The sequence below is a fragment of the Triturus cristatus genome, chromosome 10 (assembly GCF_964204655.1).
Source record: "Triturus cristatus chromosome 10, aTriCri1.1, whole genome shotgun sequence".
NCBI classification, from domain to species: Eukaryota; Metazoa; Chordata; class Amphibia; order Caudata; family Salamandridae; genus Triturus; species Triturus cristatus.
Window position 1 is genome coordinate 162,859,534 of NC_140593.1, and position 23,970 is coordinate 162,883,503.

General features: G+C 42.6%; 1 protein-coding gene across 3 annotated transcripts in view; it reads left to right on the top strand.

Annotated features, from left to right (window-relative positions):
• PHKA1 (phosphorylase kinase regulatory subunit alpha 1) overlaps positions 1 to 23,970 on the top strand; it is a 1,109,231-nt gene that overhangs the window by 24,507 nt on the left and 1,060,754 nt on the right. The window lies entirely within an intron of this gene.

Sequence of the window (23,970 nt, forward strand, 5' to 3'; positions counted from 1 at the left end):
CCCTAAAGGGATTATTTTTCCCTAAATCAGGTGGTGTTGGCTCAAAATTCTTATTTCGTGGTGCTTCTTTAACGGGCGCACTTGGCGTCAGCAAAGTGGAATTGGGTTGATATGGGGGAGGATTTCTATAAAACATGTCCTCGAGTACATCATCCTCCGACTCATTCACACAATACATGTAGCCTCTGGTCCTGTATTGTTTCTCTTCTCTGTACACTTTCTACTACTAGTCTCTTCAGCATTTCTCATAGGAAACATCCCATCAGCCATATTTGCACTCCGTCATCTCCTCGTCCTGTCATCATAACTCTCCTGTCCACATGGTCTCCCAAACATGTATCTATACCTTCCACCACTCCGCTGTCGCTCCCCCTCATACATCTCATCTTCCCATTCTGTTAAAGCTTCAAACTGAGTAGGTCTAGGTTTCGGTTCTAGTCTCATCACCTTTTCTCTTAAATTCCTTAATACCGCTAAACTAAAAGAGTCATTTTCTGGGAATGCTAATACTCCATCTTCTTTGGTATATTTCGCCCAATTATCTAACCAAATACACGTATGATATCCATATTTCGCCGCCCTAAAGGATGTGGGCGATTTCGGTGGGGGGAAGTATCTGTCCTTCCCTAGTCACAATTGGCTTATCCTTTTTAAATAAGTTATTGATTTTTCCAAACCATGATTTTTTCTCTTTCGCTGGCGGATCGTAATACATCATTTTTCTGTATCGCTAACTTTCCTCTACGACTATTCTGTGGTCTTATCCAATCGTAGCGTGACTCACACCAACGCACCAATCCACAGTGTTAACGTCACCCTGAAATTCTCCAATCCTAGCGCGGCTCACACTAACGCACCAATGCGTGAAAACTTCGTCTTTCTATGGCTGGCCAATCCCAGCGCAGTCTTTCTGACGTCAGCTTGTCTCGCTACCCCTCCTTTACAAAATTTATTGGCAAAATTTCTCTTATGTTCTCTTCAATCAAACATCTGTTAGTAATGACATAAAAACGCCACCATTGCCTGTTTCGCTAAAACCAAAGAAATAGTTTTGACCTTTTACCCAAGAATTCCGTATTTCTCGAGAGCAGCGCTTACCTCTGCCCTTTCACAGAATTATTCCATTCGCCGATAAAGTAACACTTCCCTCTACTTTGCCCTTCTAACAAGCAAAGGCTAACCATTTCTCTGGGGATAAAACACATGTGGAGACTACAGTGCTCTTGAGAATTAAGGCCAGAGTTTCACGAGAAAACCGAGTGCTATTTTACTTACACACATTCATACGGAAAATGTAGTCCATTCGCACAAGAATTCCGTATTTCTCGAGAGCAGCGCTTACCTCTGCCCTTCCACAGAATTATTCAGTTTCGTCGATAAAGTAGCACTTCCCTCTACTTTACCCTTCTTACAAGCTTAGGGGAGATCTATTACCTTTCCAGTGATAAGCATAATCAGAGCTCACAATTGACTCCTGTTCTTAAGACCGAAATTTCACAGGTGGCCTTCGCTGTCCATACACCACTTTCACACAGAAAATGTCCCTACCGATAACACATGACGATGTTACCAATTTGAATGGGCTATGCGACTTCACTTGCCACACGTTTTCCCCGTGTACCTACAGGGCATCCAGCTTCCTACATCCCGTAAGTCTTCAAAAACAACATAAAACGCAACGCGACTCAACATAGACTGTTAGTACATAAATCAATAATCATCCAAACATCCGCAATCAATTATCAATAATCAGAAATCCAAAATCAATAAACAATAATCACCAAACCAATGCAATAAAACCATCAATCTGCTACCAGAAAAACGGCTCCAGCAGAAAGGGGCAAATTTTACATATCCTCCCTTTGTCACAGATCCGTCAACTGTACTTATTCATTCACACACACATTCATTGGTGGGGCCCATAACACCAACACTACTCACTCGAATCCGCACGCAGGAGGATTAGGGGAATCCGATGGATATGTGGGGGTACCTTATTACCTAAAGGGAAGGAAATTTGTTACTAAATATACATATTTACATTAATACTCATAGGATCCTAACCTTAACATCAAGGCACTCCACCACTTGGTCGATGGACCAATTAGTTGGACTGGTTGATGGTAATCTAGAAACAGCTAAAACACATTAACGTTTCGGAATCCTTATTTTAATGCCCTACTTAAAGAACCACAAACTCATTTTCTGTTAATCAATGTTTAGTTTATCTAATTACTTGCTTGCAATTGTATAGTTAGCATTTCGGTCAACAAAGTTTGAATTAAATTAATCAATACAATTTAGCATGACATTTATATTTACCTATTTTTGTTATCGGGGTCTTTTCTCTAATTTTGTTATCTCTGCATAACTCAAATCCCTTTTGGTAAATCGTCCCAATCGAATGCAGGCCAAGACTCAAAAAGTCCAAAAAGTTCCTTTGCTCAGCACGGCACAGTCCCAAAGATATCCAAAGGACCAAGCGATCGTGCAAGCGAGTTGATCACGCAAATTCGGGACACCCCTCCGGAACGCGCACGACGATGATGATGATGACGAACGAACTACTCTCTATTCTACTATCCTTTTATAACAAATTCTGGGAAACATGTAACATTTACTGAATTGGGAACGCTTTGGGATTGGTTGAACCCCTTAAAGTTGCAATCTAACTCTTCCTTTCTCATAGTCCGGGGTTCTCATAAGATTTGCTATGTCATTCACTGAGCTCATACAGTTCTCATGCGAAAATGTCCGATATATCAACAATGTTGGCCTTCCGTTATAGGTGATTATTGTTCCTTGGGGGTCATTTACACTGACTGAAATCTGGCAGTCCTCCACGTTCCTATCCTTGACAAGGAACACTGTGCTCTGAATTGAGGACGCCTGGAGATCTTCGGAGCCATCCGAGTCTGCGCAGTAGACATCGTGCTCACAAGACGGTGGCCCCTTCCAAACTCCATTTTGAATCTCATGGCTTGGTAGGCTCGAAAGCCAATTTAAGCAAAACAAACATAATTAATATACAGAAATGAAGATTCTAATGTTTAATCCCATACTAATCCCATTATTTATTAGTATTTTCCTAGTTTATAGCGACATTTAAAGCAATAATACTCACCATTTGATCCCAACAGGAACGCAAACGTCACCAAAGCAACATAAATCATGCAATTTTCTATCACCACACCTTCTATTGTTAATAGGCGTACCACAGTTAGTCATTAAGGTTATTCTGCCATGCAAATAGCAATTAGTCCCGCGTGTAATTCGTGTTTATCAAAGGTGCACTTTCTTGGTTAATTATTCACAGCATACAGTTAATACAGGTTAATATATAAATGTCATTAGTATTTTCATGCAAAATAGAGAAGGTATACAAAATTTTGTTTTACCTGCTCCATCATCTGTCTGGAGAAAAATGAACAGAAACAAATGCAGCTATTCAAGATTGGAGAAGGCGGAATCCCTGTGGTTTTTCTTAATCTTGAAATTCCTTTTTTTGTATACACTGTACGTGCATAGCCTAATCTCTTCTTAAAAGCATACCTGCATGTCTTTTGTATGTTTGTTATGTATCGTATTTGCAATGCAAAGAACTCTGCTGCTCTCTTCAACAGCAGATTAAGTGACAGTAATATTTGATCAATCGACATGTCTACTCCCTCGAGAATATGCAGTGAAAGGGAAGACACAAGCTCAGTATATTGGTTCTCCTATTAAGAGTCTAAAATAAAGTAGACTTGATGCAACCATGTGTGATGTCTAGCTTATATTGCTACAATGCAGTTGTTGAAACGTGACACCTACTCTTGAATCAAAGAGCGGGTATGGCACTGGGCGTTAAACAGGGAGACTGCTCAACACCCAAGCATCCACCAGTAACAGGCGTCCATTTCAATGAAGGAAAACCTTAATAATGTTACCTCCTTGCTAATGCTTGCTGGTCACAAAGATCTTAAATATATTACAGCTGCAAAATCAACTATCAGAGAGGCTCAGCTCCAGTAATACTGCGCCTGAATGGATGGAACACCTTGGGCATTTCACTGGGGAAGCACCCGAAGCTGTGAAACATTGCAAATGCGTTTTCAACAAATCAGGAGGATTACGAAACCATGACACTCAAAAGTATGTGTTCAGTAGTGAGAGTAGAAATGTCTTTTTGTTCGGGTATTTCGGTTTTAGTCTATCTTACCAATACATATTGGTGCCTTAAAGCAGCCTATCAGTAAATATATTTGGAAAGGTATGCTGCCGGTGACTACTTATTAGCTTTGATATTTAAGACGGCAAAAGCTTTGAACACTGCAATTGATCTGCACTGCAGTCTAGGTTTGACGTAAAACAGTCCACAGTAGTAAATAATTGTAAATACCATTTTCATCCACTCACATATTCTAAATTCCTTAATAAAAGTGCTAATCATACATATAACTGCGGAGTTGGCACCCTGTGATGACCAATTCTGGTCACTGACACCATGTCTTGAATCGCATCAGCAAAACACAAGTAGCCTTTTACTAAGGCCACATTATTTATTTATAGAGTATTCATAGCGCTGCACATTGTCTATCAGTAATTCCAGAGCATCGTGCAGATGCTTCCTAAATGAATTCATTGCCTCTCTGTCATTTCCCGCTCGCAGTGGCTTATTTGAGGGCAATTTCATGACTTTTAGAAGGGGTAGTTTCATGAGGATGATTTTTAATTGCTCACAGATATAACGTTTCATAGCTTGGTCGGGGAAATTCCATGTCTCATTAAAATAAATCAATGAATAATGTGGCAGAGCCATGACTCTTGGGGTACAGGTCCATGGTTCTTTTTTTTGGGGGGGTGAAGGGGGGTAATACCTCCAAATGGGACAATTTTCTCATCGGGCAAAGCCATGAATCATCATTATTGCAGTAATATGCATCAGGATAACTGTGACAGAAGAGTTAGGCTGATTGCATTATATGCACCAGACTGACTGTAAAAGCACTACCAGGTTAATTGTAAGAATGGTATAGGTTGATGTGTGGAAGAAATACCACTTTGATTCTGTGCAGGACCAGAGGAAAAATCTACGCATTATCTTTTTTTCTTTATTTATCTCACCACCCATTCCAAACCTTAGTCTTGAAACACAACAGACCTCTTAATTTCCCACAAAGCCAGGAATGTATTGCAATCAAAACACAGACAACCAACCATCTCTGCAGAACTCGTCCAGAAATTCATTGATGACTTTCCCCCTCGGGCCCTATCCGATGAGTTGCGCTACTCGATATGCGAGCGGGAAAGGCGCCCGGACCGAGCGGCTTCCCATGCAAATTTTTTCAGAAGTATCATCCGCAATTGTTACATCCCTATTTGGCGGCTCTCGAGGCATCCGCGGAAGGTGGGAGTCTCCCGCCGGACTGGAGACATGCGGAGATTGTTGCATTCTTGAAACCGGGTCGGCCCACAGAACAATACTCGTCATATCGCCCAATATCTCTGCTCAGCATAGAGGCCAAACTTTTGGCCAAGGTGATCGCCAACCGCCTGGTTCCCCATATCACAGATTTGGTTCATTCAGATCAGGCAGGCTTTTTGCCTTGCCATGCTACATGGCATTATATTAGATGCGCACACAACGCTATCGCTGCAGTTGACAGACTTGGTGGCCCGCTGCGCTCCTCCTTGCAGATCTAAATAAGGCTTTTGATTCTCTTAGCTGGACCTATCTCTTCGTCTTACTCGGCCGTCTAAATATTGGTCCCCGTCTGTTGAATCTTAACCGTCTGCTATAAATAGATCTAACAGCATCGGTCCGAGTGGCTGATTCTGCTTCCAGATGCTTACCCATCGGGCAAGGAACACGCCAGGGGTGTCCACTCTCCCCATATCTCTTTGCGCTGGCTATGGAACCGCTGGCGGCTTGGATAAGAATAGTTGCGCAGGTGCGTGGCTTCAAGAGGGCACCGGGAGTCTCTAACCGCATAGCATTATATGCAGATGATGTGCTATTCTTTCTCACAAATCCTGATCGGTCTGGTCCACATCTCCTCCGCATTATGCACATTTTTGGGGAGAACTCCGGCCTCTATATGACTCAGGGAAAATCTTTTTTGCGGCCGCTGTGGGGCGGAGATCGATTGGGCGACTGGTCGCGGGAGATAATAGTGGTCCCAGACGGCTTTAAATATTTAGGCATGTTCCTCTCGACATCCCAGACTATGGCATGGGACAAGAATCTTGCCCCTCTATGGACACAAGTGAGCGATCAGACGCATGTGTGGTCCCATATGCCCCTATCTCTATTTGGGAGATCTGCCACTTTTAAGATGATCTCCTTATCCCGTCTTCTATATCAACTTCAAAATAATCCATATCCAATTCAGCCGACGTGGTTCCGCCAGTTAAATGCCATTTTGGCCCACTTTCTATGGGGGGAGCGGTGCGTCACGAGTGGCCCTAAGGACCTGTTTCCAATCCACATATTCCGGGGGAGTGGCCACTCCAGATGTCCAGGCGCTCTATATGGCCGCACACCTTCTCGTCCTCAATGATAAGTGGTATTGCGACCGGAGAGACCCGATGTATGCTGTGGAGCGTTGGCTGCTGGGAGACAATGCCCCACACACTGTCCTTTACTGTGCGACATTGCTTGGGGGGCTGCCGCCCGCGACCACTACTATCTTCAAGATTTGGAAGTCTGCGCTTTGCATGATGGGCAGAGGGGGGAAGCTCACGAGGGAGGCCCCTCTGTGGAACAATGGGCAGTTTCCACAACTGGCGCGACTATCTGGCATTCGGGGCTGGGAAGCTATCGGAATAGATACGGTGGGTGCGGTTGTACGTGGCTGCACTTTAAAGTCTTTCCTAGAATTTCAAATGAAGTATGATATGCTCCGCACTCAATTTTACCGATATCTTCAGTTTAGACATGCCTTCACCCCATATCTATCACAACAAACAGAGATACCGGAGTTCAATCCCGTCGAGGTAAATGTCTCTATGGGTGAGCTCGGAGAGCATAAAATAACTAAAATTTATCGTACACTTATTAACAACATGCCTACAACACTTTATAAAACTAGAGAGGCATGGCAACATGATCTGGGCTCCCTAGACGAGGATGATTGGGTGGATACTCTGGAATCCCAGTGCAGTGCAGTAATAGCGGCCCGCCTACGCCTTATCAAGTTTAAATATTTACATAGAGCCTACTACACCAGACACAGACTGGCTTGCTGGCTTGATTGCATCCCCACATTGCTTGCGGTCCTGCCCAACACTGTTGAGGTTTTGGAAGGGTGTGATTATGTGTCTATCTGAGGTTTTGGGGTGGGATGTTACATTTTCTCCGTGACTAGCTATGCTGCTTATTACGGAGGGTCTGGGTGGTAACCGGTAACCGGTACAAGCGTCACCTACTGTTCCTTGGCCTTACATTAGCTAAAAGAGACATCACCCGGGCCTGGAAAGATGAATCCACTCCGCTGATTGGGGTTTGGAAGAAAAGCTTGGAATTTTGTATGGGTCTAGAAATCCCGTTCTTCGAAGCGAGAGGATGCTCTCAGAAGCATTTTAAAATTTGAAAAAGGTGGACAGACTATAGACTATAGAGTGATATATCTGGAGCCTCCTTCTCCTCCTTCGACTAATAAAGAACATAGAAAGAGATATGAGTATACTGGACTGGAATCTACACAGCATACACACTGGATCTGGTGTTGGGTGGCTAGAACCCTTCCCTATCTAAGACGTTTCTACTTTCCAGGTAGATATAGTGTGGCACTGTTATTTGTTTTTCTAAAGTGTTACTTCGCAACTTATTATTTATATGAGCGACATTCTAGTATCATTGAAAATGTTATTATCAGTATATGTCACCCTGCATACATATTGGTGATGCCCGTTGAGGCATCAACTCTGTCTTGGCTGTCAACAATAAAATTATGTTGTGAAAAAAACAAAAACAAAGACAACCAATCACTGTCCAGCATGTACAACGCAGAAGGACAGAGAATACCTTTCATTTCCTTTTACTTGCACCTCAGCAGCAAGGTAAGTACCTTTTTCTGTAATCCCTTGCTTGGTATTGTGCGTATGGCTTAATTGGTTAGTGTAAGGACAGGTAAGCTTAAACTTTAACGCTGTAACTTTTCTCTTGTGCAGTGCATTACTGGTATTCATAGAATGTTGAGTCGTGTTCTGTTTTAGTACCTTGACTAATGGATTATTTCTTTTTTCATATGGAGGTTTTTTGTTTGTAGTCGAGGCTCTTAATCAGGCATCAGCCCTGCACGATGGTAACAATGGGCACAGTAAACAGGACAAGGGCTTCACTATAACCACAATGACCGTGGTGAGCACTTCCTGTTGAAAGGGTTGTGCTATGGGCGGGCTACAGGTATGCCATGGAACCAACAGTCTTTACTTGGTTTCTTCCCTCATGTGATAGGCCATCACAGGAGGACCGCCAGTACACTAAGGACTGCTTATTGGTTCTGTGGTAACACAATCAGATCCTCAGCCTTCCAGACAGCAGTCAGCCCCTTAAGCCTACCACCCTTTCTTTCAAAAGTGTGGGAGGGGCCTCCATATAGCAATGGGGGAAGCACTGGACAGATAATCCATCTCTCTGTGAAATCTGTTGGTGCATTGGGGGCTAAGATTTCCATTCAGAGAAGGGTAACTGAAGTGTGTGTGCGTGTACAACTTGTATACATATATGTATGTTTCACTACAAATAATGTCTCTGAGACCCTTTCGAAACAAGGATGTGACCTTTGTTGCTCTTAGAAAACGTCTCCAAAACAATAAATGCCTCACAACTGCAAGCAAGTACCGAAGCACCTGGGAAGGAAAGGCAGCTCCTGTTATTGGCATCCAGTCAATCTGAAGCCCCCCCGAAGGGAACCCAAATTGCAGTTCTAAATGATCTCTGGACCCCAGATTGCTCAGTAGTCCTCCAGGAGCAAGTGAAAGCGGGACTCCTTAGTGTAGGATGCCTCTGCAAGGCTAAGGGATGCTTTCCTGGTGAAAACATGGATCCTGAGTCTCAATCAATGCAGCTTGGAGGTTCTGGCACCATAATAGCCCTTGTAGTGATGCGCTCCTTATGAGAATCCCTGCCAAAAGACAAGGCTATGGATTAGGGGGATTTCCTTAATGAGTCGAAGGAGGAATCGGGGTGCAAGCAGGCCTTGGCACCCATTTCCAAACTTTGTTGGAGCATGGACCAATATCTAAAAGGTCAGGATAGAGGTCCCATCTAAGATCTGTTGGGTGTGGAAGATGCATGCCACCCCAGATCTCTAAGTGGTCCTTGGCAGAAAAGCGCCATACTTTTTATATTTTTTAGAGGCAATGTGTCTCTTACAATCCAGATTGACACGAAAATGGTGACCCTTCTGGCCAAATTTGTAAAAAAAAAAAAAAAAAAATCCTCTAAGAAAGGCATAGATAAGTTGTGGAGATTGTTTCAAGATAAGCTTCTGGGGATTTCAGGACCCCTTACAAAATTCTTTGATAGGCTAGCGGGGGCAGGGGAGTCAGGAAGCCGGGTTTCGCTTGAGATTCTGTAAGGATGAGTGCAGTGCACCATTATTCTTCTTGGAAATGTCAATTGGATCCCGTAGACAAGGAGCTCTCTCCTCATCAGAGTGAATCCCAAGTTGGGGACCTGGCGACTTCCAAGACTGCTCCTACTGCTCCGGGTGGCTTGTTTGAATAACCGTATTTCACTGAGTAGGGGAAATTTATTACCTCTTTAGTTATCCTTGAAATGGCACAGGCCTCCATCAAAAAGTCTTTAGTCCCAAGTGTTTTACTGGTGCTGGCTGAGGCAAGGGCTCTCGACCAGTCTGTTTTTCATCACAAGGCGCCCAGAGAGATGAAATGTACAGGAAGATTGGCCAGTCGCCCGATCAGAAATGTTTTGAAGGCCTCGTCGCCATTAGAGGTGTCAGGAGAGGCTGTAGATCCTGGGAAAACATTAGAGATGTCGCCAATGCCCAGGAGGGATATCATGTATGCTTTCTAATTTAGCCTTCTAAGACCCTTTTTAAGAGTTGACTGGTAATTGGTGCAACGTTTATCACATCAAATAAAATCTGTCTCCACTGTGTCTAATAAATTCCTCCCAATTACAAGTTTTCCCTGATAATGAAAAATAACCTGTGGATTTGGATGCTTACTGTGCCAAAACATGTGTCCTGCTATTTACCAGGCATTTTCCTTGATAAATATCGTCAGGTTTGACTTGCTGAAATGTATCTGGGGATGCAGATTTTAACTCAATACTTTTACATAGAGTACTTTTTGTTCCTAGTTCAGAAGAAGATACCCTGACCTCTTACCTTTTCAGATTGTGATTGCAAACTCCATCTAAGAGATGGAGGCCTTAGAAACAAAGGATGCAGTCGTTAGATCACAAATAGATCTGATGGCATTTTTTAACAACCTCTGGACAATAGACACGTCCACTGGTCAGCCGTATGAATCACTCGTTTACTTCAAATTAGAGGGAATACATCTTCTCAGAGACATCCTTAGCCACAGAATTGGATAGTGTGCCTCAAGATTAAACATGCATACCTGATTGTGCTCATTCTGCCCATTTGCTCCTCATCTGATTCATGCAGTTTATCTGGAGAAATCCGGTGTTCACGTTCGCAACCCACCCCTTTAGGTTGTCTTTTACTCCTTTAGTGGATAACATATCTTGACGACATCTTGGTGATGAATTATTATCCACAACATTGGTGCATACATTTGAACATGGTAGTGGGTCTGCGACAGAGCCGGAGAAATGCCATCAGTGAAGTCTGAGATGAGCCACCATCAGACTATGAGCTTTCTGGGTTCTGTAATTAATTCTGTAGTGGCTGCTAGGCTGAAACTGCCACAGAAGAATGACAGGCTCCATTGAAAGAAATTAAGAGGGACTCTGTTTATGTTTCAAGTCTTACTGAGGCTCTTAGTTAGTATCCTGGACCTTGTTGCATTTTCGATTCATGCTACATTTTCCATCCCACTACATTACAAGGCCTTTCAGAGGCTCTAGACCTCTGGCCTCATAGAGGATTCTTCTTACCCCTGAGGCCCGGTTGGAAATCCATGGTAATCCGATCTTATAGAGGCCTGGAATGTAAGGGTAATTTACTCCAAAGCGGGTAATAGTCAAATGCCAGGCATCTGGGGGATATGTTCGCTGGGGAAAAAGGGACCAGGAGAAGAACAGGATATTCATATCAGTTGCCTGGAAATACTAGTAGGCTCCTTTGTAGTCAGATGTCATGAATAAGGAAAGGGTAGCATGTTGAAGGTGGACAATACCTCTGTGTGCAATATTAAATCAACCATCTGGGAGGAACATGGTCCAAAGCTCCGGCAGATTTGGTTAAGGAGTTTTGGACATTTCTGCCTAGACATAATTGGTCTGTTCAAACAGACTACCTCCCAAGCTGCCAGTATATAATAGTGGATTGGCATTTCCGACACCTGGATAGCTCAAGCAATTGGAAATTAGGCCTAAGGATTTTGGGGGAATTGACAGGTGGCGTCCGTGCACAGTGGATATGTTTGTATCCTAGTTGAAGAGTCAGTTCTGGACATATTTCATCTGGTGGCCAGATCCGTGAGCAGGTATGATGGAGTAATTTCTGCTCTAGTGGAGACTGGAACTCGATAATATAAAAAGAATGATGGGGCAAGTGAGAATACAGGCAGCAAATCTGATATTGATTACACCAATGTGGAAATCTCAAGTTTGGGTTCCAGTTCTTCTGGAACTTTCCTTGGATTCTCCATTCCCTTTTCCCTGGACCAACTCTTCTGTCAGACCATCTTGGGCTTGTGCCTCACATGGCGCTCGCAGAAACTCTGTAATTGAGGACCTGAAAAGTGAAAGGGCATGGCATGTAGATTGATCACATGTCTTTTGATCCAAGATGCCTCTTTATCTTAGCTTGGAAAGACAGCTCGGCTTGGCGATGTTTGTCTGATTGGTGGTAAGAATTGCCATGGAGGCAATTGTTGTCCGCATTTTGAACTTTCTATCTGAGTTAGCAGACTCAAGTCTGATTCATAGGATGTTCAGTGATCCAGATCACTAATATCTGAGGAACACGCCCCATTCAACACTGTTCTTGTGTGGAAAGACCATTTGGTGTACATGCTCATAAGAGGGATCCTTTTGATGTAACCCCTGGATCCTGGATGTTTCACATATTGTACTTAAATTAACTATAACAGTTGTTTTTTATCATAGCCCAAAAATTATTTTTTCTTGCAAAAGTAGCAATTAGACAAAGTAGCAATGCTGATATGCTTAATTTCTTGTAAGTGCATCTGGGATGCATAAACATTGAATATATTGTTCTAGATGTTTACACCTGCTGGTGTAACATTTATCATTACCAGGAGAATAAAGTACAGCCCTCGTTTCGTATTATACCCCCTCTTCCAGGATACTTCTTAGTTGTGTGTGGGTGGGTGTGGTGTGGTCCAATCCAGTCCATTAAGGACCATGAAGCCATGACAAGTGATCTTCATCCAGCAGAAGTTTAACAATTTCGATTAAGAAAACGTTTGAAGCAGTTACTGTACCTTCCATAACCAGATGGATGATCTCATTGGCATGACAGCCTAAGGAGCTTACTCTTCTAGAGGAGCTGTGGCATCCCAGGCTTTATTGTTGGTAGGTCATTTGTAGGATATTAGTGAATGCAGCTTGATCTGCCAATACCACTTCTGAGAAGTTTTACTTTAAACCACTGCTGGGAGTAGCTTCGTTGGTAATTGTCAATTGGTCTTAGTAAAGTGCATAGTGAATAACAAAATTAGTTTAACGCATACAGGTTTTGTGTGGTGATGACGGATGTTATACATCCTTTTAAAGATTGAGATGACTAAGCAAAGGAGAAAGCAAGCGCAGGAACTTTCTTTCCGCAAAGGAGGAGGAAGGAGAATCTATCCTCCGGCCTTTTAATTTCTGCATAATTGACTGTGATTGGTTGTCATTGTGTTTTGATTGATTGTTATAATTTCCTGATATTGTGGGAAACGTATAATTTTTTTTTGTGGTGATTCAATACTGAGCATCAAAATAGTTGCTCAGGTAGAAGAAAAAAAAAAGAAGAAAGATAATACAGAAGCTTCTCAACTGGGCCTGACATACAATCAAAGTGCTATTGCTCCCACGGTCGATGTGATATTGCTCCCTCAATCAACTTAGGGTTGCTTTTTACAATTGATCAGACTCTGAAGTCAGTTGTGCAGTCAGCCTAATTCTTTGGTCACAATCCGACTGATGAACTCCCATAATTAGCCTTATAGACAGCAGCTTTGACCAGTGATAAAGTGGTCCCACTTGAAGGCATGAAAGTCTGTGTTTTAATAACCTAATTTCATCATGATGTGGGAGATGTAGTTTTTTTGTTATTCAAGACTGATTAAGAGTGTCTACTGAGCTAAATAAAGATGGAAGAAAAAGGCATAATTGTCACCTCTGTGTCCTTAGTAGAACTGAAGGTTTTGTTCACAATAGCTAGAATTTTTTTTATTCTGTGGGCACTAAAAAAGGCTGGGGGATGGGGGGGACAGATCCGTCTAAATGCCGAAAATATATTGTATGGTACCGCCAATGGCTGCCAGAGTTTCTTTATTATTCTGTTTGTTAATATAACTGGTTGAGCCATGAGACAATGCAGTACGTCTGATATATAGTAATGTTTACTTTGCTAGTGACTAAGGGCATGTTCTCGGTTTTTTATGGGTGAGACTATTAATGTCAATATGTGATTTGTAATATGTATTATAACTGATATATCAACCTGACGCATTGTAATTGCAACAACTATGTAATTGCCCAGGAAGTGATGACATAATACTACAAATTTAATATCTTTACCCGGGTAAGTGTCCAAGATACCTACTGTACGTGTACTTGTGTAACTGTCCTTAAGATTAAATGCTCATTAAAAAATGGTAAAAAAAAAAAACCTATAAAAGACTGAGTGCACAAGTATTACAAAGAGCTGAAACCAGCTCTTTGTACGAACCACACTATCTGTGTTGAAGAAATATCAGACTCGTTATGGAAGAAAAATTGGAGTTTTTATGGAATTGGTATTAAGAAGATTATAGGAAATACATTAATTGAATGGACAGCAAGCAATCATTAGGCTAATTGTTTTGGGCAATTTTCAGTTTGCTGTAGGGGTAGTAACATAGCTGCTTACTGTGTTGTTCAACCAGATGTACTTTTTTAATGCCATTCCGAGGTCCAAGTAGCTGGTATCGATTTCCTGTTTGGTGGGGATACATGTGACATGACTGACGTGTTAGGGATAATGGTTGCAGTTTCATTTTGTCAGTAGGTTCAAAGCTTACTGGGACACAGTGTATGCACTTGGCCAAATTTCCTTTAACAAATATTCTTCTTATCCAAAATCGTTTAAAAGTCGTAAGACAAACTCTAATTTTATAGTTGTTCCTTTTAGATGTATTCTGTTTTGACAAGATGTACACATTTAAACCTTATTTGTTTTAAATCAAAACGTATTGGGAAGTATATTGAAGTATGCATATGTATTGGTTTTGGTAAACTTTTCATGTTTTGACAGTGATAGAAGTGCTATACGATACCAAAAATTGGTCCTTGTGCCAAAATCCTGGACTCAGAGAACGTCACATAATGTTTCCCACTTATTTCTTTAAAATCTATGCAGTTTAGTTTAATTTATTTTGGAAGTTTGTTGCAACTTACATTTTGTGTGGACTGTAATTGCAAATTCCTAGAAATCCAACGGATTGTTTACTTTTAGTCTTGTTTTTTAAGTGTATTTCTTTATGGATTTTATGTCTGGCTTCACAGCACAGCTGTCCCTATACCTTATGTCATCAACACATACAAAGCTTTCAGGGTACTACTGAGAGACAGGCATAGGCTTCACACATGTTGATTTCGCAGAATACAGGATTTGATTGGACTGAAGTTGTGTTGACGTGAATAATGTGACAGATACCATTAATATGTCTTTTATTTTTATTCTGTGCCTGCTTACTTATACTTTTTTCCCATTTAATAGAAAGTGCGACATTTTAGACTTGCAGAAATGTTAGAATCATGGCTGCTTCCTATCAAGTGTGACATTTTGTTTTTGTTATTACCATTGCAACAACATCATGGAATCTTCCTGAATATGCTGACAAGGTTTTAGTTAAAGGAGCATGTGATATACATGTGAATCGACATGGCATATTTATCATCATATTAGTTAAGTCTTGTTGATGCTTTAGTGTCTGCAAGTTCTGCTTTATTTTATGTATATTAAATTAACGTTCAGATACTAGAAGATTCAGGTATATCACTATATTTTCGAGGGGCTTCATGCTAGGATAATCAATGCAGAGGACACACAAGTTTGCAGTCAGGCTCTGAGACCAGTGCAGAAAATTGGCCCTCAACCTTGGACTGCTTGTCATTCAGGAAAAAGACTATGATGGAGAAAAACTATTTTTAGTACTAGGGAGTATGCTGTCTGATGCAACGAAGAAACTCGACATATAGAGGCTTGCTATTTACTGCTTTTGCCAAAATCTAGCATTTTTCTGAGAAGTAGCTATTAGGTGTTAGGATACTAGGAACTTGCTATGTTAGGAATTATGTTTTTGTTTTCGCTGACCATGTTATGCATTGCTGCATTTATTTTTAGATTCTGATTGGTTACCGTTCATATTTTGTGCACTAGACTTTGGTTTAATAAATACTTTCAAGTTTATCCCTTATTTCTTAGGGAAGACATGGCTTGTCAGTTCGGGCTGGACTGTTCCCATGAGGCACAGTGTCAGACTGATTTGCATAGTGCCATGTCTGAACTGGGGTGGCGGAGTGAGCTAAAGAGTGATGATGGATTAAACCCAGATCAGTTGACTGGGGGTGAGTGCTTGCAATGTTCAACACTCCGTCCATCATCCCTTTTGGTTTTGCTTTATTCTCCCTAAGTTGGCAGGGTATGCCCAGACGTGGGTCCCTTGCTCACTTTGCCACTGGATTTAAGCTAGCCTGGCTGATGACGGCTGATTAGCAAGAAACTGGTCCCAGGATGCTTGTTTCCGGTCCGGGGAAGACATGGCTTGGCAGTTCGGGCTGGACTGTTCCCATGAGGCACAGAGTAAGACTGATTTGCATTTGACCATGTCTGAACCGGGGTGGCGGAGTGAGCTAAAGAATGATGATGGAATAAACCCAGATCAGTTGACTGGGGGTGAGTGCTTGCAATGGTTAACACTCAGTCCATCATCCCTTTTGGTTTTGCTTTATTTAATGTGAAAAGCCTTTTTTAAAGTCAATTGAACTTTAACTTTATCATATTATGTTACAGGCTATATAGAGAAATATTTTGTTACATTGAACCTCAATGTAGAAAACATTTTTTGCACATATTTGTAATTTTATAATTATATGCATGATCGTTGCGAGCTTAAGTGTGCTTCAGAAGGCCTGTTTTTAGTATAGTGTCAAAGCCAATGATAAAGGCTATAGGGCTTATTGGTTTATTGGGGAAAGTTATTCCAGATTCCTTGGATGTGATCTGTTTATAATGAAAAGGTGTGAAACTCCAATTAAGCCGGACTTGCTTATTGTGAAAAACTTGTCTTAGAGACAATAGGCTTTTAAGGTTGATTGGTATTACACTGTATTGAAGCCTGCAGCAGGTGTTTTGTTATATGAAATCTGACGTTTACCGTAGCAAGGGTTTTGATGTTGGTGACCCATCTGTACAAACAATGGGGGATAGAAGATTTGCACTATGGTAATTCTTATTAGGCTCAACTAGGCTAGATTTGATGTTTTGCCAATTTACATGTTGTACATACATTTAAGTTTATTACTGTATACCTGATAGTTGCCATGTTGGAGAGTTTATGCCCAACACAGGATGTTTGACATTGTAATTGTGACATGCCAATGATAAAGGTCAGAGGCCTGATAGTTCATTATGAAAAGTTACAATGATGGCAGTAGGCCTGACATTGAAGTGAAAACTATAGGTTAAAGTCAATAGGCATTTAAAGGTGTCATATTATTTGTCTTTACGAAACCATCCAGATAACCTCACAGATTATCATAGTAGGCAAGTGTTTTCGTATTGGATGCCCTTCTGACAAGATGTGATAGACGATTTGCACTGTAAAAATCCTTGTTAGACCCTCGTTGGAGAGATAGTATTTTGCTTTGCCAACTGTAATGTTGTATAAGTTTGCAATTTTATAGCTGTATACCTGATGGTTGCCTTATGGGAAAGCGTAAGCTCGATACAGTGGGCTTGAGCTGGCTATGGTAACAAGTTAATGATAATGGCGATAGGCTTAATTGGTTCTCTAGGAAATGGTGTTCCAATTGGCATAGGTCTGTTTATTATTAAATATTATGGCAAACGCAGGAGACCTGATTTATGTACTATGTAACACATATGTTAAAACCCTTAAAGGTGGATTGCTTTTGCACTGTGTTAAAGGCTGTAGCCAGGTATTTTGTAACACAAAACTGATAACCTTCCTAGCGAAGGATGTTGGTGTCTGTTACCCCGTTTTTAGGTCTCGCCTGAGACAGCGCTTTAGCGCTGCTCTCGCGAGAGCTTTTGTTAAAGGGGGATCTGGAAGTGCAAACGAGTGCTTTTCAGGCCTCCAAATACAGTGCATGTGCGCCGGGCGCGCGCACCATTTGGCAGCCTGAAAAGCACTGCCTGATCACTTTCACGGCCGCTTTGATGTCCTCAGTGAGCCGTGCGGCCACTGAGGACATCAAAGCGGCCGTGAAAGTGCACACCATTTGCCACCCCCTTCCTGCTTGTTCAATATTCTGTACTTCATCTCTAGCGCTCTATCCTTTCTTACAGCATTCCTTTCACTCGAGGTCCCTCGCCTCTCCCTCAAGCAGCATCAGTCTCTTTCTCTCAGTACATCCCTCTTCCTCCCCTCAAATCAATGTCAAATGTGTCCTTAAGGTAGCTAGCTGCGTGTCTGTCTATCTATCTATCCATTCGAACACAAATTCAGATTTAATGACATATGCCCAGGCCTATTCTTTCTCTCTTGTCTGATGTGCGTTCTGAACACACATACACATAAATGCACACACAACACGCATCCATTTAAATTTGCTAACACACACTCTCTCTCTCACACAGTGAGGCATTTTTCAAACACACACTCATTATTAACACATTCTCAAAAACTCTAATACACACTCACGCCATTTCAAACCAGTAAAAGCACTAACACACGGCAGCAGGAACGCATACCTCCACTCACCACACATTGCACTATTTCACACATGCACACTGCTTCTCTCGCGGCCTCGTCACACACATGCACAACTCCACTCTGACTGTCTTTGCTATTGAGAACCAGTGGACACGCGCTTTCTCGTGCTTGTTTTACTCTCGATCGTAAATGTTGTATTTCACTTATATGTCTCTCAGCATTAGCAGGTTTTCTCCCCAATCGTTTTCTCGTGGTGTTTTCCCTTTTTTGCACGTCTCTTCCTCTTACACATCTCAATCGTTTGGCCGAGTCTCTCCCAGCTGAATGTAAAAGTAACAAGCATTTGCAATTCAATAGGTCTCGCATTATTTAAGTTTGAGCTATTGGCATTGCTAAATAATGCAACACCATTAGTCTTTTGAACAATAGTCGACCCAGCAGGAGAGTTACTTCCCTACTATTTAACTCCCTGGCATACGAAACATTCATAGAAGCACCAAATACCGCTTATGGCTGGCTGAAAAGCGAGCCTTTTTTTGCATGCAGCACAATTACAACACGGGCCCAGATACAGCTAACATCTAAGAAGCTTCTAGCAGGCGACTGTGAAGGCCATAAACCACCCCCCTTTCAGTGCGAACACAAAGGATTGTAAACATCAAGGGGCCTTCATGCGGAGCTCAAAGACCTCATAAATCAGGTGCTTATCTCTGGGAAGCTCATTCCTTAGCTGCCCTCTAAGCAGGGACAGGAAGGCAGGATTACGGTTCCAGCAACAAACAAGCATTTGTAATGCAATAGGTCTCGTATTTACACGAGTTTAAGCTATTGGCATTGTAAATGACAATGCCTTTTATTTAGGTTTTAAAAACAAAAATAAAAGGCATTGTCATTTGCAATGTCAATATCTCAAACTCGCGTAAATGCGAGACCTATTGCATTGCAAATGCTTGTTTAAAATGTCTACCAGAATCTTGTAATAAAAAATCATTAAATAACACACGCACATATAGCCTTTCAGGCTTAGAGTGCCAAATAAAGCATTCAAAACAGGAAACAGGGGACTCTGGGTAGTTCCCAAGTTTAGGCAGAGTGCAGCCCCTTTATATGGAATACCCTACAACATCAGCGACACTACAAAACCTGCTCACCTCAAATGTCTGTTTTTCTTACAGAGATATAAGCATAGGATAGGCACAGTGCCATCCACGCCAAGCTAGAAAGGGACAAAGCCCTTTTCCATTTTTACAGCAAGGTCTTTAAGTATAGAATTAGCATTTACTCCTGCCCAGCAAGAAGTACAGATTAGGGCTTGTAGAGAGCAGCTGGGCTGCAAAGAGGCCGGATATTAGTGTTTCAAAACCGCCCATGGGTACACTGAAGGCAACTGGGGCTGTGTGAAGTGTGGCTAGGTCTATGCACAGTGCGACTGGAGAGGTTAAACATACGTGTATTTGCAGAGTGCAGGTTTACCCCAGGCAGTCTCTTGACACTGTTGATAGATAACATCTGTTTGTTACTCTACTGAGTGGTACTAATTTTTATGGACCTCAGAACAATCAAAGCCTTGAGTGGACATGCCTGGATTTGAAACTGTGACCATGTGGTGAAGCATGATTCCTAGCAGTGGATGCATTAATCCACTGAACCTGCAGTCCTGGCAGTGTGGAGTGTGGCCTGGGCTCTGTGTGCAAGGCATAACTGAGCACTGCTGTTGACCTGCAGTGTATAGTTGAACATTGTGTGGCGAACAGAACTGAGTGTTGCTGAGAATTTCCAAAGTGAGATTGATGGGTTGCAGGATACAGTTCAAGCCATGCAGGATGTGACAAAGTAGGTGCAGATTGATTATTGCTAGTGTTGTGCAACTCATGCGTTGAATGTAGTGATAGGCCAGGATATTGCAGGAATCGTGATCTTCACGTGGGATTCTAATGGCCATGTATCAATACACCTTAATTTCTGTCATGACTACGTGAGTTCATCTGTGTTGAGTGTGAGTCCTGTGGGGTGCAATGTGAGGGCACTACATTACATCACCCTCGCACGGCAATGCCACTGCACCCCACCTCACTACAATCGTCTACCCCCACTCCCCTACACCGCCGACAGCACACGCTACCCCCACTTTGTCTGCTACTGTCCCCATCTCATTTCTAAGTCTCGGAGCCGGTGAACAGGAGCCACAGAATCCTCCATTTAAATCCCCTCCCCACATATTTTCCATGTTGCTTTCTCCTTTGCCAGAGCTCCCTCGTTGCTTCCTCAGACATTCGCGTCTGCCTATTTTTTAGGTTCAATTGTATTTTTATTGGCATTTGCATCAACAATATACAGACAGTTTGCAATGAAAATATACGCCTAGCATTCGTACATCACTTTATAAATGTGTCCATTCTAGTTAACAATGCTTTTCCGGGAGCATGGCTCCCACCATGTCCCAATTAGGCCTTCGGAATGGTCGTCAGCATTACAGTCTATCTGTGGAGAAACGAGGGCATGATGCCTTTTAATGAGTTGAAAAGAGAAGAAAAAAAAGAAAAGGTGGAACCTCCCCTGCCCCATTCGTCCCAACTCCCCTCCCCCCCCCCCCCCCCCACCCCTCCTCCCTCCCCTGAACTGGTGTGCTATTGTAATGTGCGAAAAAGGGTATCGTGTGATGGGAGAAGTCAGTAGCCCCCTTCCGTTGGTTGTGGTGCGGAGTCCAATCTGGTGAGGCGGAGGAGGCAGAGATATTTGGGACATGTAATCTCATTCATCTCCTTGGACAGAAGGGACAGCAAGGGCTGCCAGGCGTCTGTAAAGCTGGCCATGGCGTTAGATAGAGGGAGGCTTGTATACGTTCCATGCCTATAATATACCACAGCTTGTGTAGCCACCCTACCTGTGTCGTTCTCATGGGTGAGCCCCAGTGTGACAAGATGTTCCTAGTAGCTGCCTCTAGAGCTATCCCCATTAGTCTGCCCCGCCTGGATCTACGTGGGTTTGTTATGGGGTTGGGTAGCCCCAGGACCACGTAGACAGGAAAGCGCGGTATCTCAGTATCGAATTGAATTGGCAGTCGATATCCTCTAGAACCTCCTTCCAGTAAGCCTGTACCTCCCTACACTCCCACAATATATGTACCAAGGTGCCATCCTCCCCGCAGCCCCGCTAGCACAGCGGACTGCGCGCTGAGTTCCCCTTGTGCAAGCGGGCCGGGGTCAGATGCCAATACATGGTGACCTTAACCGCTGACTCTCTGCTGGCTATGTTACGCGCTGTGTTACTTGCTCGGTAGTAAATATCTGCCCATTCTTTATTTGTCAGGACCCTCCCTATTTCACTTTCCCACCTCCGCTGGCCTGCAGTGGGCACTGCTGGGGTCTCATGTCTGAGCATGTCGTAGATGTCAGAGCTCAGTGCTTTATCTGCCTATTTTTTTAAAACTATATTTGAAACAAATCCCCCACGCGTCTCCTGTGCTCCCTCGGTCTCCCCCACTCAGGCAATGTCTGCTTCACCTCAGTCATTTCTCTGTTGCTCATCTGCCCCTCACTATTGCGTGCCTTCACGGGGGAAATATACTTTAGTAGCAGGACTTTGCAGTCGTACTGCTCCTTTCTTTAAAAAAAAACCCCAAAAAAGCCCTCATTCACTATTTGGTGTACGTTTTTATGATTTTGTTATGTACTACGCAAAGAGCTTGGAATGGCACATTAAAACAAAAAACAGAAAAGCAAAAGCATCATTACACATGGTGATGCATTTGCATCTGTGCTTGATTTCACTAAATCTTCTGTAGTGTCTTGACGTATATGTGCTCATGCCTGGTAATGCATACTCTCATAAGCATCATCACAGTATCTATATTATGTTTGCTCTTGTTGTTCATTATTGTCACAAGGACACATGTTTTGTGTGACTAGCATCAGCAAAAAAAAGGTACAATGGCAAGCCATTGAAAGGATCTTCCAAGTTGGGGGTTGTAATTTAGTCACCAAAGGGAAGTAGTCCTTTGTGGAATCCTTTGCCTATATGAAATATGAAAAAAGCTTTAAAAATATGTTTGTGGCAAGTATAACTGTAGATACACATGCTCTGCATACTCCTGTCATCTAGTGTTGAGTTTGGATCTGTAAAATGTTATGGAAGTCCTAGTTACATTAGAGAAATTGGGCTAGTTTAAAAAAATGTACTATATCAAAAAGCAATCATAGACATATGGTCTGCTGATCCTTGCCAAGCCACCATCTCTGTGAGTGCCACTATTCAGAGTGAGTCGCAATTTGTGACATACCTTATGAGGCAGGCCAAATAACAACACTCTCCAATTAAGAGTTTTGTGAATAGATCTATTGGTACAAGGGTTGGCTTGAAAAATTTAATACAGTTCGCAAATTGCCACCACTTTTTGCAACCAGTATATTGATGCGACTCACCCATAGTGAAATTCAGTCTCCTAAAGCAAGTATCAAAGTATAGTTAAGCAAGTGGACCGACTGACTCTGCCTCAAAAGAGTGTGCCAATAAGGCGAAGTATACATTGATACACTGACATATAGGGACCGAATGCGATGTCGGACGGACCAGAGTCCGTCCAACGGCGCTCTGTAAATGTAACCGAATGACCTCCGGTCGTCGGTTCCAGCCCAGCTATTACGAACCCTGTTCGGTCGCAATCCTATACTTTGCTGTGAGAGCATGCATTCAGAACGGAATGCATACTCTCATAGCAAAGAGCAGGGGTGTACTTAATCCTTGCAACCCATGGCAGGCACCTTGAGGTGCCTGCCACAGGGTGCAAGGATCAACAGGGGTCACCATAGGTGCCCCCCGGCTGCCATTCGGCGGGCTTGCACTCATGGGGGCCCTGCTGGGGACCCCCAAAGACAGTTGCCCAATGCCTTTCTGTGTCAGAAAGGCCGGCACAGAAAGGCAGTGGGAAACTGCCTTCGTAATCCCTCGGCCGGAAAGAGCCTGCCGAGGGATTGCTGAACGCCTTCCAAATGGCAGACGGGCCCTCCAAGCCTGTCGTCAGCCATTCAGAACTCCTGAATGTAATAATTTCCGACCGACTCCATCAAAATGGGTGGGTTGGAAATGATTACAAACCGGAGATCACGACCAAGGGTCGGAGCCATTCCTTACTGCATAGTAATCTGGCACATAGTCTGTACAGTTAAAACACAAGAAAAGTGTAAGTATAAAGTAAGCAAACATACTAGCATGGAGTCTGCTTCCCAAGGAGTAATCCAAAAGATTTGCACATTTCCCATAAACGTTATCTTTTATAGGGTTTTAGGCAGAAAAGCCATTCACATTTATTTGCTTCTTAGGGTCTGAAAGGGTTGAACTAGCAATGTTATAAGACACATCAATTTCAGGCCTCGAAAAATCATAAAAATGTTACGAGTCCTATAGGTCTAGTGACTTAAATAATCTACTCGACCTATTTGTAATGCTTTTGCCCCATAAACTGGTTTGAAATGATGTGAACGTGGGCAACTATTGTAATTTATTTTCTTCGTTATCACATGTGAGAGCACCTTCAAATGTTCGAGTTCAGCACGTCTGCCTTATAAAAACACTTTTGTTTGATTGAACCGACTAAACGTTCTCTTGCAGGCAATTTCCATGTATAGTGATAAGCACTTGAATAGTCCCGCCCACGTGCCGCGACCATGGAGCACTGCCTTAATTATATCTTCTTAAGTGGATATTTTTCGCCTTTCT